The sequence below is a fragment of the Myxine glutinosa genome, chromosome 8, assembly GCF_964187855.1.
Source record: "Myxine glutinosa chromosome 8, kmMyxGlut1.1, whole genome shotgun sequence".
Classification (NCBI taxonomy): domain Eukaryota; kingdom Metazoa; phylum Chordata; class Myxini; order Myxiniformes; family Myxinidae; genus Myxine; species Myxine glutinosa.
Genome location: NC_136268.1, coordinates 90359721 through 90374453, shown reverse-complemented (window position 1 = coordinate 90374453; position 14733 = coordinate 90359721).

Genomic DNA, 14733 nt, shown 5'->3' with positions numbered 1-14733 from the left:
GGAGCTGTCTGAACACGTAAAATCGGATCGTACTATAAACCACCCTCCTGGTGCCGCTGGCTCGTTGCGGAGATGAAAATGAAAGACCGTTTAACTAATGTAGTTAACGATCTGAAACGATGAGGTCAAATGAAGTGAACGATGTGTCCGTTTGTAATACAGATGTGAAATGAGCAACAACGGCATTTCCACTGGAAATGAAACAAATTCGAGAGGAGTTCAAAATGTTATCGGAACGAGACGCTCTCACCAATCCGAAAAACTCCAACCACGTTCACGTCCAAGTATTGTGGTGACATACATTGGTTGTAGCCTGGCCATATACTAAGTGGCCCGGCTTGCGACCTACCGCCGAGCCGTCTGCGAAATGGCCATGTATGTGACCTACCACCTATCCATCTGCTAAGTGGCCGGCCTTGTGACCTACCACCTAGCCATCTGCTAAATGGCCGGGTTTGTGACCTACCGCCAAGCCATCTGCTAAATGGCCGGGTTTGTGACCTACCGCCAAGCCATCTGCTAAATGGCCGGGTTTGTGACATACCGCCTAGCCATCTGCTAAATGGCCCACCTTGTGACCTCCTCGCCATATGCTAAATGGCCGGGTTTGTGACCTACCGCCAAGCCATCTGCTAAATGGCCGGGTGTGTGACCCACCGCCTCGCCATCTGCTAAATGGCCGGGTATGTGACCTACCACCTAGCCATCTGCTAAATGGCCCGGCTAGTGACCTACCGCCTCGCCATCTGCTAAATGGCCTGGCTTGTGACCGACCGCCTCTCCATCTACTAAATGGCCGGGTTTGTGACCTACCGCCTAGCCATCTCCTAAATGGCCCACCTTGTGACCTCCTCGCCATCTGCTAAATGGCCGGGTTTGTGACCTACCGCCAAGCCATCTGCTAAATGGCCGGGTGTGTGACCCACCGCCTCGCCATCTGCTAAATGGCCGGGTATGTGACCTACCACCTAGCCATCTGCTAAATGGCCCGGCAAGTGACCTACCGCCTCGCCATCTGCTAAATGGCCTGGCTTGTGACCTACCGCCTCTCCATATACTAAATGGCCCGGCTTGTGACCTACCACCTGGGCATCTGCTAAATGGCCTGGTTTGTGACCTACCGCCTAGCCATCTGCTAAATGGCTCGCCTTGTGACCTACCGCCTAGCCATCTGCTAAATGGCCCGCCTTGTGATCTCCTCGCCATCTGTTAAATGGCCTGGCTTGTGACCTACCGCCAAGCCATCTGCTAAATGGCCGGGTGTGTGACCCACCGCCTCGCCATCTGCTAAATGGCCTGGCTTGTGACCTACCGCCAAGCCATCTGCTAAATGGCCGGGTGTGTGACCCACCGCCTCGCCATCTGCTAAATGGCCTGGCTTGTGACCTACCGCAAAGCCATCTGCTAAATGGCCGGGTGTGTGACCCACCGCCTCGCCATCTGCTAAATGGCCTGGCTTGTGACCTACCGCAAAGCCGTCTGCTAAATGGCCGGGTGTGTGACCTACCGCCTCGCCATCTGCTAAATGGCCAGGCTTGTAACCTACCGCCTAGCCATCTGCTAAATGGCTGGCCTTGCGACCTACCACCTCGCCATCTGCTAAGTGGCCGGCCTTGTGACCTGGCCATGAGCTGAAGTTAAGGGTGACGAATTAGGCAGAGCGGGCCCACGGATACGGAAATTATGTCATGATAGTCAGATAGGATGGAGAGTAAGGTGAAAATACCTCCACACCTTTACGGGTACCTTATTCATATTCTGTTGTTGTGCCCGAAGGCAGGTCCGGTACTTCTGGAGCGGTTTCGTGGCGATGTTTATGCTGGGTGGTTTGCCATTGCCTTCTCAGCAATCAGTCAGGACAGTAATTTGTTCACGTTGACGGAGACAGCTCACCTATAATATTGGCGAAGGACATCGTGAGATATGGTTTAACGTCCACCAATGACTCGGTTAACATCCACCAACCGTCCGGTTAACATCTACCAAAGGCCCGTTTAACGTCCACCAATGACCCGGTTAACATCCACCAATGACCGGGTTAACGTCCACTAATGACCCGGTTAACGTCCACCAATGACCCAGTTAACGTCAACCAATGATCCAGTTAATGTCCACCAATGACCCGGGTAACATCCACCAATGACCCAGTTAATGTCCACTAATGACCCGATTAACGTCCACCAATGACCCGGTTAACGTCCACCAATGACCCGGTTAACGTCCACCACTGACACGGGTAACATCCACCAATGACCCAGTTAACGTCCACCAATGACCCGGGTAACATCCACCAATGACCCAGTTAACGTCCACCAATGACCCGGTTAACGTCCACCAATGACCCGGTTAACGTCCACCAATGACCTGGGTAACATCCACCAATGACCCAGTTAACGTCCACCAATGACCTGGGTAACATCCACCAATGACCCCGTTAACGTCCACCAATGACCTGGGTAACATCCACCAATGACCCAGCTAACGTCCACCAATGACCCGGTTAACGTCCACCAATGACCCGGTTAACGTCCACCAATGACCCAGTTAACGTCCACCAATGACCCGGTTAACGTCCACCAATGACCCGGTTAACGTCCACCAATGACCCAGGTAACATCCACCAATGACCCAGTTAACGTCCACCAAAGACCCAGTTAACGTCCACCAATGACCCGGTTAACGTCCACCAATGATCCGTTTAACGTCCACCAATGATCCGGGTAACATCCACCAATGACCCGTTTAACGTCCATCCGAGGGCCAGCTCACACATTATCAAATCACCGTGCCTGTGAAACACCAGGATGGCAGTTTATAGCCAGGTCAGCAATCAGGTTTCGAACCTCGGCTAGACGACTTCGAGGCGACCTGGAGCTTGTAGGCCATCCTGCCAGCCCACCTTTAAATGATGACGAGCGAAGGTCTCACTATATCTATCGATGGTCTCGTTCTCAGATCTAGGAACAACACCTTCGCTCAACAACACTAATGCAATGGCTTGTTGATAAGTCGTTGTGCCTGTTGAGGAGTGCACTTATTTTCCACAACCGAAATATGTACTTGACCTTCCATGTAATGGAGATCGAGATGAGCATTGGTGTTACACAGCGCTCGCCATTATATTTTAAGCGGCAGAAACATAGGACATCACGTGCAAACACTTGGGGGGTGGGAGTATGGTGATGTGGGTGTGCCAGATTATAGGCGAACACCAATAAGGGCCGAAGACCTCTCCGTGGGCCCCGCTCCAAGTTATTGAGAAGGGGTGGGTGTGTGCAACACGTACCAAGCGTTCCCAGTTGTTGTTGGCAAGGAGGAAGAAGAAAAGGTATAGCAAGGCGTGATAACACTGACGGACCGTGGGGAGGACAACATGCATGACGTCAAAGGTCGTTGGGGGTGGGGACTAGGGGGTGGAGCACATCACGTGACACGTCCAAGGTCGTCAAGGGTGGGTGTGGGAGGCTGCCAGGTATACGTGGATCGACCTTATGAAAACTTTGAAGACCTCGACTCCATTATTCAGGACATTCCTTTGCCTCCGCAGACCAACCGACATCGCTTCAAGACATTCCTGTCCATTTGTAAAACTTTTACACTTTTTAAAGTTGATCGATGCAAACTTTTCAACTCTTATTTTCTATTTCTTCGGGGCAAAAGAGCAGCAAAAGGTTATACCTCATTGCATCATCACTCATGATTGGAAATGCTTATCTAGCTGATGATGTAATTTGGGTGTTTATTTCACTTTTTAACAAAACCTTGTCTATGCATTGATCTTTCATCGACTGTCAGTGCTATTCATACCGTCTGTGTGTGACGTTTGCAGTTTTTACATTACAGTGGTTACATACAGTTTTACACTACAGTGGTTACATACAGTTTTATACCGCAGTGGTTACATACAGTTTTACACTACAGTGGTTACATACAGTTTTATACCGCAGTGGTTACATACAGTTTTATACTGCAGTGGTTACATACAGTTTTATACCGCAGTGGTTACATACAGTTTTACACTACAGTGGTTACATACAGTTTTATACCGCAGTGGTTACATACAGTTTTACACTACAGTGGTTACATACAGTTTTATACCGCAGTGGTTACAAACAGTTTTATACTGCAGTGGTTACATACAGTTTTACACTACAGTGGTTACATACAGTTTTACACTACAGTGGTTACATACAGTTTTATACCGCAGTGGTTACAAACAGTTTTATAATGCAGTGGTTACATACAGTTTTACACTACAGTGGTTACATACAGTTTTATACTGCAGTGGTTACATACAGTTTTATACTGCAGTGGTTACATACAGTTTTATACTGCAGTGGTTACATACAGTTTTATACTGCAGTGGTTACATACAGTTTTATACTGCAGTGGTTACATACAGTTTTATACTGCAGTGGTTACATACAGTTTTATACTGCAGTGGTTACATACAGTTTTATACTGCAGTGGTTACATACAGTTTTATACTGCAGTGGTTACATACAGTTTTATACTGCAGTGGTTACATACAGTTTTATACTGCAATGGTTACATACAGTTTTATACTGCAATGGTTACATACAGTTTTATACTGCAGTGGTTACATACAGTTTTATACTGCAGTGGTTACATACAGTTTTATACTGCAGTGGTTACATACAGTTTTATACTGCAATGGTTACATACAGTTTTATACTGCAGTGGTTACATACAGTTTTATACTGCAGTGGTTACATACAGTTTTATACTGCAGTGGTTACATACAGTTTTATACTGCAGTGGTTACATACAGTTTTATACTGCAGTGGTGACATACAGTTTTACTCTACAGTGGTTACATACAGTTTTATACTGCAGTGGTTACATACAGTTTTATACTGCAATGGTTACATACAGTTTTATACTGCAGTGGTTACATACAGTTTTATACTGCAGTGGTTACATACAGTTTTATACTGCAGTGGTTACATACAGTTTTATACTGCAGTGGTTACATACAGTTTTATACTGCAGTGGTTACATACAGTTTTATACTGCAGTGGTTACATACAGTTTTATACTGCAGTGGTGACATACAGTTTTACTCTACAGTGGTTACATACAGTTTTATACTGCAGTGGTTACATACAGTTTTATACTGCAATGGTTACATACAGTTTTATACTGCAATGGTTACATACAGTTTTATACTGCAATGGTTACATACAGTTTTACTCTACAGTGGTTACATACAGTTTTATACTGCAGTGGTTACATACAGTTTTATACTGCAGTGGTTACATACAGTTTTACTCTACAGTGGTTACATACAGTTTTATACTGCAGTGGTTACATACAGTTTTATACTGCAGTGGTTACATACAGTTTTATACTGCAATGGTTACAGACAGTTTTATACTGCAATGGTTACATACAGTTTTATACTGCAATGGTTACATACAGTTTTATACTGCAATGGTTACATACAGTTTTATACTGCAATGGTTACATACAGTTTTATACTGCAATGGTTACATACAGTTTTATACTGCAATGGTTACATACAGTTTTATACTGCAGTGGTTACATACAGTTTTATACTGCAGTGGTGACATACAGTTTTACTCTACAGTGGTTACATACAGTTTTATACTGCAGTGGTTACATACAGTTTTATACTGCAGTGGTGACATACAGTTTTATACCGCAGTGGTTACATACAGTTTTATACTGCAATGGTTACATACAGTTTTATACTGCAATGGTTACATACAGTTTTATACTGCAGTGGTTACATACAGTTTTATACTGCAGTGGTTACATACAGTTTTATACTGCAGTGGTGACATACAGTTTTATACCGCAGTGGTTACATACAGTTTTATACTGCAGTGGTTACATACAGTTTTATACTGCAGTGGTTACATACAGTTTTATACTGCAGTGGTTACATACAGTTTTATACTGCAGTGGTTACATACAGTTTTATACTGCAGTGGTTACATACAGTTTTATACTGCAGTGGTGACATACAGTTTTACTCTACAGTGGTTACATACAGTTTTATACTGCAGTGGTTACATACAGTTTTATACTGCAGTGGTGACATACAGTTTTATACCGCAGTGGTTACATACAGTTTTATACTGCAGTGGTTACATACAGTTTTATACTGCAGTGGTGACATACAGTTTTACTCTACAGTGGTTACATACAGTTTTACTCTACAGTGGTTACATACAGTTTTATACTGCAGTGGTTACATACAGTTTTATACTGCAATGGTTACATACAGTTTTATACTGCAGTGGTTACATACAGTTTTATACTGCAATGGTTACATACAGTTTTATACTGCAGTGGTTACATACAGTTTTATACTGCAATGTTATATACATTGCAGTATAATGTATATGTGCGGTTTTAGGTTTTAGGTTTTAGGTTTTAGGTTTTATATACATTGTATATACATATACATTTTATATACATTATATACATTATTTATATACATTGCAGTATAATGTATATGTGCGGTTTTAGGTTTTAGGAGGTCCCGAAAAGGTCGCATCCTCTCGGTCATGCTGAAGCAGTATGTTACCTGATTGACTAGCCCAAACCAGGAGCGAATGTCAGTAATTGTTTTTGGTGTGGGGAAGTCCTGTATCGCTTGGAGATACCTTTGGCATGGTCGTACACTGTCCATGGTGATCTCGAATCCAGCGAATTCGACCGTGTCCTGACCAAAATGGAATTTCGTCGGATTTTGCGTAATCCCATTACGGCCGCACAGGTCGAGCCAGTTGCATGTCTGAAAAAAGCTCTCTTCCAATGTGTCGCTCCACATGATGGTATCATCAATACATTTGGACTTGTTTTTGAAGTCCGATACAATTTCGTCAAATCGTCTGGTGTATCCATCACCTGAAGCGATGTAACCTTGGGGAGTGGTGCAGTAACGGTATCGGCCCCATGGTGTGATGAACGTTGTCAGATGGCGGTCACATTCTCTGATTGGAACGCTGTGATAGCCATTCCAGGCGTCTGTTACCGTCTTTTTGGTGTTATGTGGCACCGCCATTGCTTGATGGAAGGGTGACTGGGTGTGGTGGGTCTCACGTGTGCAGTGCGCATTCAGTGGTTGCAGATCAACTGTCCTCCGTGGGGTCCCGTCCTTCTTTGGACAGACGACCATTCTGCTGCACCATGTAACTGGTTCACCAATTGGCACCGGTTCCAGAACCCCTAACCTGATGTCGCGATCGATACCAGCTTTGACTTCTGCCTGCCAGTGTAAGGGGACAGGCACTGGGGTGTGCACCGCTTTTGGTGTTGCCTCGGGGTCAACCATCAGTGTGAGAGGCGGACCTTCCATGTGGGGTAGTGGCTGGTGTTCGCAGACATTGAATGTGCTGCTTTTGTAGTACTCCAGTAGCCATTTCTCCAGCCTCTCTCGGTTCTCGTCAGTGGCCGGAAATGGGATAGATGTAGGCAGTGTAGGGGGAAGCGATCTTTCCGGGCAGTTACAATTTGCATCGATAACTGCTGCCACTGCAGCACCAACTGTGTTGGATTCGCCAATGGTTGGGAAGCTACTAGACACGAGGCCTAGACCGACGCATGCTTCACGACTGAGATACATGTTCCGTGTGTCAGGTGAGATGTAGCAGATTTGTCGGGTTTCAATAATGTCGCCATTGGCTGTGCGACCAGACAGGTGTAGGAGCATGGCGCCGATAATCCGGACCCTTCCACTGTTAACAGCATTCATCTTCAGGTTGACAGGTAACAGGTCTTCATTACGCAGCCCGAGTTTGTGGAAAATATTAAGTCCTGTGAGGCAGCTTTGACAGCCAGTGTCGGCCATGGCCTGGAGCCTGGCCGATTTTGGTCGGGATGACAGTGGCTGGCCGAAATGGTCATAAGCTTCCTTATCGATCCGTGCTATGAGTTTTATGTACGGCTGTGGTTGAGACTTCTTCTTGGTCCAGCCAGAAAGGTGGTCAAATATATGGTGGTCGAGGTGTAGTGGAGTTGACAAGGTAGCCATGGCCCTTTTAATTTGCGGCTTCCAAATGGCCATTTCTCGTTCCGTGACAGAGCAGAGGAGATCGTGGACCTGGCTGCTTTCTACCACATCATGAGCATCCATTGATTTGTCCGTAGGTTTGTTGTCCGCCTTTTTCGTGCCTCCCCGGCAGACATGTGCAAAATGGCCGCGAGTGGCGCATTTACTGCATGTTTTCCCGTAGGCATTGCAGAATTGACGCCTTTGGTCGATGTTCGGCTGTTTGCCATGACCAGTTTTGCCGCAATAACTACAAATGGCCGCCTGCTTGTCGGTAGTGATCAGGGCTCTTTTTTTTTTCCAGTTTTTGTATTGGCTTGCGCCATGAGCGCCTTCACTATCGAGCAAGGCATTCTGGGAACGTTTCCCTGCTTCCTTGGCCTCGACGAAAATGAGAACTTCCTCCAAGCTCATGTTCTGATTTTGATCGCCGAGAATGTCCTGTTGTATATCTTGATCGGCGAGTCCCCGACATAGGACATCGCGAACCATGTCCTTGGTGTAGTCGACATCAGTAGGGGGATTGCATGAGCATACAACAGAAAACTTGCAGATCTCAGCTTGACCAGCCAGACGGGCTGCGTAGGTACGAATTGGTTCTTCTCGGTCCTGTCGCATGTTGTGGAGGTTGACGCGGGACACCATAGTATTCTCCTCTCGGACAGCAAGGGACCGAATGGCTTGTAGTATAGCTGCCTCGTCCTTGATTTCAATGCGTGGGTTGCTGCGGTGGAGGTCACGTCGTAGGTTATCATCACAACATTCAAGGAGTTGAACGCGGACATCATTGCCGATTATCTGGGTCGCTGCCTTGTAACCATCCCATCTTCTGGTGAAATATTGCCAATCTTCGCTGGTGCCGCCGGTTTGGATACGAGGACGGCTGACTTTGTCCGGTTTGGCTGGTGCAATGGACGTGTGAGTCATGGCGTGGATGGAGAGCTGGATAGCAGCAACGGCATTGTCGGTGCTGTCAGTAACGTAGACACAGCTCGGGAAGGGGCAGACTGCAGCAGGCATCTTCAGATGAGTTGATTGTTCATAAACAAGAATGTATCAATTGGATGCAGGTTTATTAGCAACAACGATGAACAATCAATCTGCAAGACAAAGAAAGCGATGGTAGATATTAGAATAAGATAATAGATACAGAATATGCAAATAACAATGCGCAGTATTAGACAAGATGAGAACGCAATAGAGAACAGCACCATACAAGAGTTGTCTAGTTACATACAGTTTTATACTGCAGTGGTTACATACAGTTTTATACTGCAGTGGTTACATACAGTTTTATACTGCAGTGGTTACATACAGTTTTATACTGCAGTGGTTACATACAGTTTTATACTGCAATGGTTACATAGTTTTATACTGCAATGGTTACATACAGTTTTATACTGAAATGGTTACATACAGTTTTATACTGCAGTGGTTACATACAGTTTTATACTGCAGTGGTTACATACAGTTTTATACTGCAATGGTTACATACAGTTTTATACTGCAATGGTTACATAGTTTTATACTGCAATGGTTACATACAGTTTTATACTGCAGTGGTTACATACAGTTTTATACTGCAATGGTTACATACAGTTTTATACTGCAGTGGTTACATACAGTTTTATACTGCAATGGTTACATACAGTTTTATACTGCAATGGTTACATACAGTTTTATACTGCAATGGTTACATACAGTTTTATACTGCAGTGGTTACATACAGTTTTATACTGCAATGGTTACATACAGTTTTATACTGCAGTGGTTACATACAGTTTTATACTGCAGTGGTTACATACAGTTTTATACTGCAATGGTTACATACAGTTTTATACTGCAATGGTTACATACAGTTTTATACTGCAGTGGTTACATACAGTTTTATACTGCAGTGGTTACATACAGTTTTATACTGCAATGGTTACATACAGTTTTATACTGCAGTGGTTACATACAGTTTTATACTGCAATGGTTACATACAGTTTTATACTGCAATGGTTACATAGTTTTATACTGCAATGGTTACATTGAAGGAACTGCGCTCCAACGCGAGTCGAAAGAATTGACGCGACCAAAGACGGAATTCGTCCGAGTTGCTTTATTGAAACAAAACAGCTCAGGTATTCTGACAAGCCCGTTTTTCGGGCAACAATATATATACACATTTATGTCGGGAAGTTTGCCCGGCAAAAGCTATACCGGGCATGCCCGGGTATCAAGGGCGAGCCTTGGAAAGGCGAGTCTGGACCTGCCCGGGCGTGTTTGGCTGCGGCCTGGCAAGTCGAGGCTGGGCGTGCCCGGGCGCTCTGGGCGAGCACTTGAAAGGCGATAGCGGGCATGCCCGGACGCTCTGGGCGAGCCCTGAAAAGGCGATAGCGGGCATGCCCGGACGCTCTGGGCGAGCCCTGGAAAGGCGATAGCGGGCATGCCCGGACTGCTCTGGGCGCGCCCTGGAAAGGCGATAGCGGGCATGCCCGGACGCTCTGGGTGAGCCCTGGAAAGGCGAGAGCGGGCATGCCCGGGAAAGACGAGACCGGGCGTGCCCGGGATGTTCGGGCGTGCCCGGGAACAGTGAGTCCGGGCATGCCCGGGAGAGGCGCGTCTGGCCGTGTTCTGGCCGGTGCAAGGCGATTATGTACATCCAGCGGTAACCGCTACACACGCCCCTCCAGAATCGACCTGCACCGGCAGGGTCAATTTAAGGGGGGTCCGGATGACCCGGCCGAAGCGACCCCTGGAGGGTCGTGGGGAGGGGTCTGACGTGGTGGTGGGTGGTGGAGCGGGGGGAACTGTGGACGGGGGGCGGCCTCGCCGCGGAGGAAGGGCCAACCGTGGTGGTCAGTCGACGTCCATGTGCGCCGGTTTGAGGCGGTCCACAGAAATCCGGTCCGGCCGGCTGCCGAAGTCGACGATGAAAGACTTGTCGCCCCGTCGCAGGACCCGGAAGGGCCCGTCGTACGGCGGCCGGAGTGGCCCCCGGTGCGCGCCATGACGCACAAAGACATACTCCGCTGTGCGAAGCGCCGGGGGGATGTAGGACTGGGGGCCACCGTGGCGGGACGTCGGCACGGGGGCAAATCGTCGGGCGGCCTCCTGGAGGTCCGAGTGCTGGCGAGCGGCGGACCAGGGACTGGTAGCGTCAGGCACGAATTCGCCCGGGACGCGGAGTGGCTGGCCGTAGACGAGCTCGGCGGCAGACGCCTGGAGGTCTTCCTTGGGGGCCGTGCGAAGGCCCAAAAGGACCCACGGCAGCCGGTCGGCCCAACCGTCGTCCTGAAGGCCGGCCATGAGTGCGGCCTTCATGGAGCGGTGAAACCGCTCGCACAACCCATTGGCTTGGGGGTGGTAGGCCGTGGTGCGGTGCAGCGTGACCCCCAACGAACGGGCGACCGCGCCCCAAAGCTCAGACGTGAACTGTGGGCCGCGGTCGGACGAGATGTCCGCTGGTGCGCCGAAGCGCGCGACCCAGGTGGCGATGAACGCCTGCGCCACGTCGGCGGTGGTGGTGGAGGTGAGGGGCACGGCCTCCGGCCACCTGGTGGTCCTGTCCACCATGGTGAGCAGGTGGGTGAACCCCCGCGAGGGGGGCAGGGGACCCACCAGGTCCACGTGGACGTGGTCGAAACGCCGTTCAGGCACGGCGAAAGGTGCCAGCGGGGCCTGGGTGTGGCGGTGGACCTTGGCTCGCTGGCAGGCCGTGCAGGCGTTGGCCCAGTCGCGGATGTTTCGTCGAAGGCCGTGCCAGACGAAACGCGCCGACACCAGCTTCTGAGAAGCTTTCCGGCCCGGGTGAGAAAGGCCGTGGATGGAGGCGAAGATGCGGCGCTGCCAGGAAACGGGCACGATGGGGCGAGGCTGGCCCTGGGAGACGTCGCAGAGCAGGACGGTGCCCGCGAAGGGGATGTCGGCCAGGCGGAGGCCCGTGTCCGCCACGCGGAGTGCCTGCACCGAGGCGTCGGTGGTCTGGTCGGCCGCCATGAGCGTGAAGTCCACGCCGAGGTGGACCGCGTTCGCGCTGGCCCGCGAAAGGCAGTCGGCCACGGCGTTGTCTTTGCCGGCGACGTGCTGGATGTCCGTGGTGAACTCCGACACGGCGGAGAGGTGGCGCTGCTGGCGGGCCGACCACGGCTCCGTGACCTTAGCCATTGCGTAGACCAACGGCTTGTGGTCGACGAAAGCCGTGAACGGGCGGCCCTCCAGGAGGTGTCGGAAATGGCGAACGGCCAGGAATAGCCCGAGCAGCTCGCGGTCGAACGTGCTGTAGTTTAACTCGTTCGGCCGGAGTTGCCGGCTGAAAAAAGCGAGTGGCTGCCAAACCCCGTCCACCCATTGCTCATGGACGGCGCCCACCGCGTAGTTGGAGGCGTCCGTAGTGAGGGCGATGGGCGCGTTGAGCACCGGGTGAGCCAGCAGCGTTGCGTCGGCGAGGGCCCGTTTGGCACTGGCGAAGGCCGCGTCCATGGCCGTGGACCAAACAATGTCATGCTTGGCCGGCTTGCCCCGGAGGGCCTCGTAAAGGGGCCGCATGAGCTGAGCAGCGCGGGGCACGAATCGGTGATAAAAATTCACCATGCCGAGGAACTCTTGGAGGGCCTTGATGGAACGGGGACGCGGGAACGTGGTGATGGCCTCGACCTTGGTCGGCAGCGGCACGGCCCCGGTCTTGGTGATGCGGTGGCCCAAAAAGTCAATGGTCGTCGCGCCAAAGTGGCATTTGACTGGGTTGACAATTAAGCCGTGCTCGCTGAGGCGACCGAACAGTGTTCGGAGGTGGAGGAGGTGCTCGGCGCGGGACGTGCTGGCGACGAGGATGTCGTCCAGATAGACGAAAAGAAACGGCAGGTCGCGCAGCACGCCGTCCATCAAGCGCTGGAACGCCTGGGCCGCGTTCTTGAGGCCAAACGGCATCCGCAAAAATTCGAACAGGCCGAACGGCGTTATGACGGCCGTCTTCGGGACGTCGGCCGCCCGGACAGGTACCTGGTGGTAGCCCCGTATCAGGTCAATTTTCGAAAAGATGACCCGTCCCGCCAAACGGGCGGAAAAGTCCTGAATATGCGGGATCGGGTACCTGTCGGGGGTGGTAGCGTCATTGAGACGGCGGTAGTCGCCACACGGGCGCCATCCACCCCCCGGCTTTGGCACGATGTGCAGTGGCGAGGCCCACGCGCTATCGGAGCGCCGCACGATGCCGAGGTGCTCCAACGCGTCGAATTCGGCCTTTGCCACGGCGAGCTTGGCTGGGTTGAGGCGGCGGGCCCTGGCGTAGACCGGCGGGCCCGTAGTGGGTATGTGGTGCTCGATCCCGTGCCGCACCGCGACGGCCGAAAACGTCGGCCGCGTGAGGGCCGGGAATTCCACGAGCAGGCGAGCGAACTCGTTCGTTGCCGGGAGGGCGCACGCCAGTTCGGTCGGCGCGGAGCTGCTCATTGTGCACGCCAGGGAGCTGAAGGTCTCGGCGTGGACAAGGCGACGTCGTTTGACGTCGACCAGCAGCCCGTGCGCGCAGAGGAAGGCGGCGCCCAGCAAAGCCACGGGGACGCTGGCGGTAACAAAAGTCCATTGAAAGCGCTGGCTGCCGAAGCAGAGGGTGACGACGCGTGGGCCGAAAGTGCGTATGGCCGAGCCATTAGCAGCGACCAAAGAGGGGCCGCAAACTGCGTCCAGCCTGTCCTGCTCGGAGGCAGGTATGACGCTCAGTTGGGCGCCGGTGTCGCACAGGAAACGCCGTCCAGACGCTTTGTCCCGAATAAACAGCAAGTTGCCCGAGTGGCCGGCGCTCATGGCTGGGAATGAACGCCGGCCCGGCCGTTTCCCGACCTGCCGAAAGTGCACGGGGGCCGGCACGTCCGAGCCTTGTGTCCGAACCTGGCGTGGTAATAACACCACGCCCGGTCAGGTGGAGGCCCCGGCCGTCGTGTCGGAAGCGAGCGGTGCGGCGTGGCGGCCGCTAGTTGCACCGGCAGTTCGGCCTCCAACCGCGCAGGGCGCTCGGGCGTCGCCTCGGACGGCGGCGGGCTCCAGGTAACCGCGCCGATGTGCTGGCCCGCCGAGGAGATCTTATCGGCTTCCCTGGCGAGGGCGCGGGAATCCGTGATCAACGTGCCAGCCAGGGCGAGGCGTACCGGGTTAGGCAGCTGACGGAGGAACAGCTCCCGGAACAGGAATGCCGGAGAGTGCTCGCCGAGCAACGAGAGCATATAGTCCATGCGCTCGGACGGGCGCGTGTCGCCGAGCTCGGGCAGGTCAAGCAGGCGCCGTGCGCGTGCTGCCGGTGAGAGGGCGAAAGCGCCGAGGAGGAGCGTCTTCAGCGCGTCGTATTTGTCAGCAGCCAGCGGGTGCTGGAGGAGGCTCAAGGCGCGGGCCGCGGTGGCGGAACCGAGCGCCGCCACAACATGGTGGAAGCGGGTGTCGTCCGCGGTGATGCCTCGCAGGGCGAACTGGGAGTCCGCCTGGGCGAACCAAACAGCCGCGTGAGCCTCCCAGAAGGTAGGCAGTTTAAGCGTCACTGCCGTATCCATGTCGGTAGGTCACAAATGAAGGAACTGCGCTCCAACGCGAGTCGAAAGAATTGACGCGACCAAAGACGGAATTCGTCCGAGTTGCTTTATTGAAACAAAACAGCTCAGGTATTCTGACAAGCCCGTTTTTCGGGCAACAATATATATACACATTTATGTCG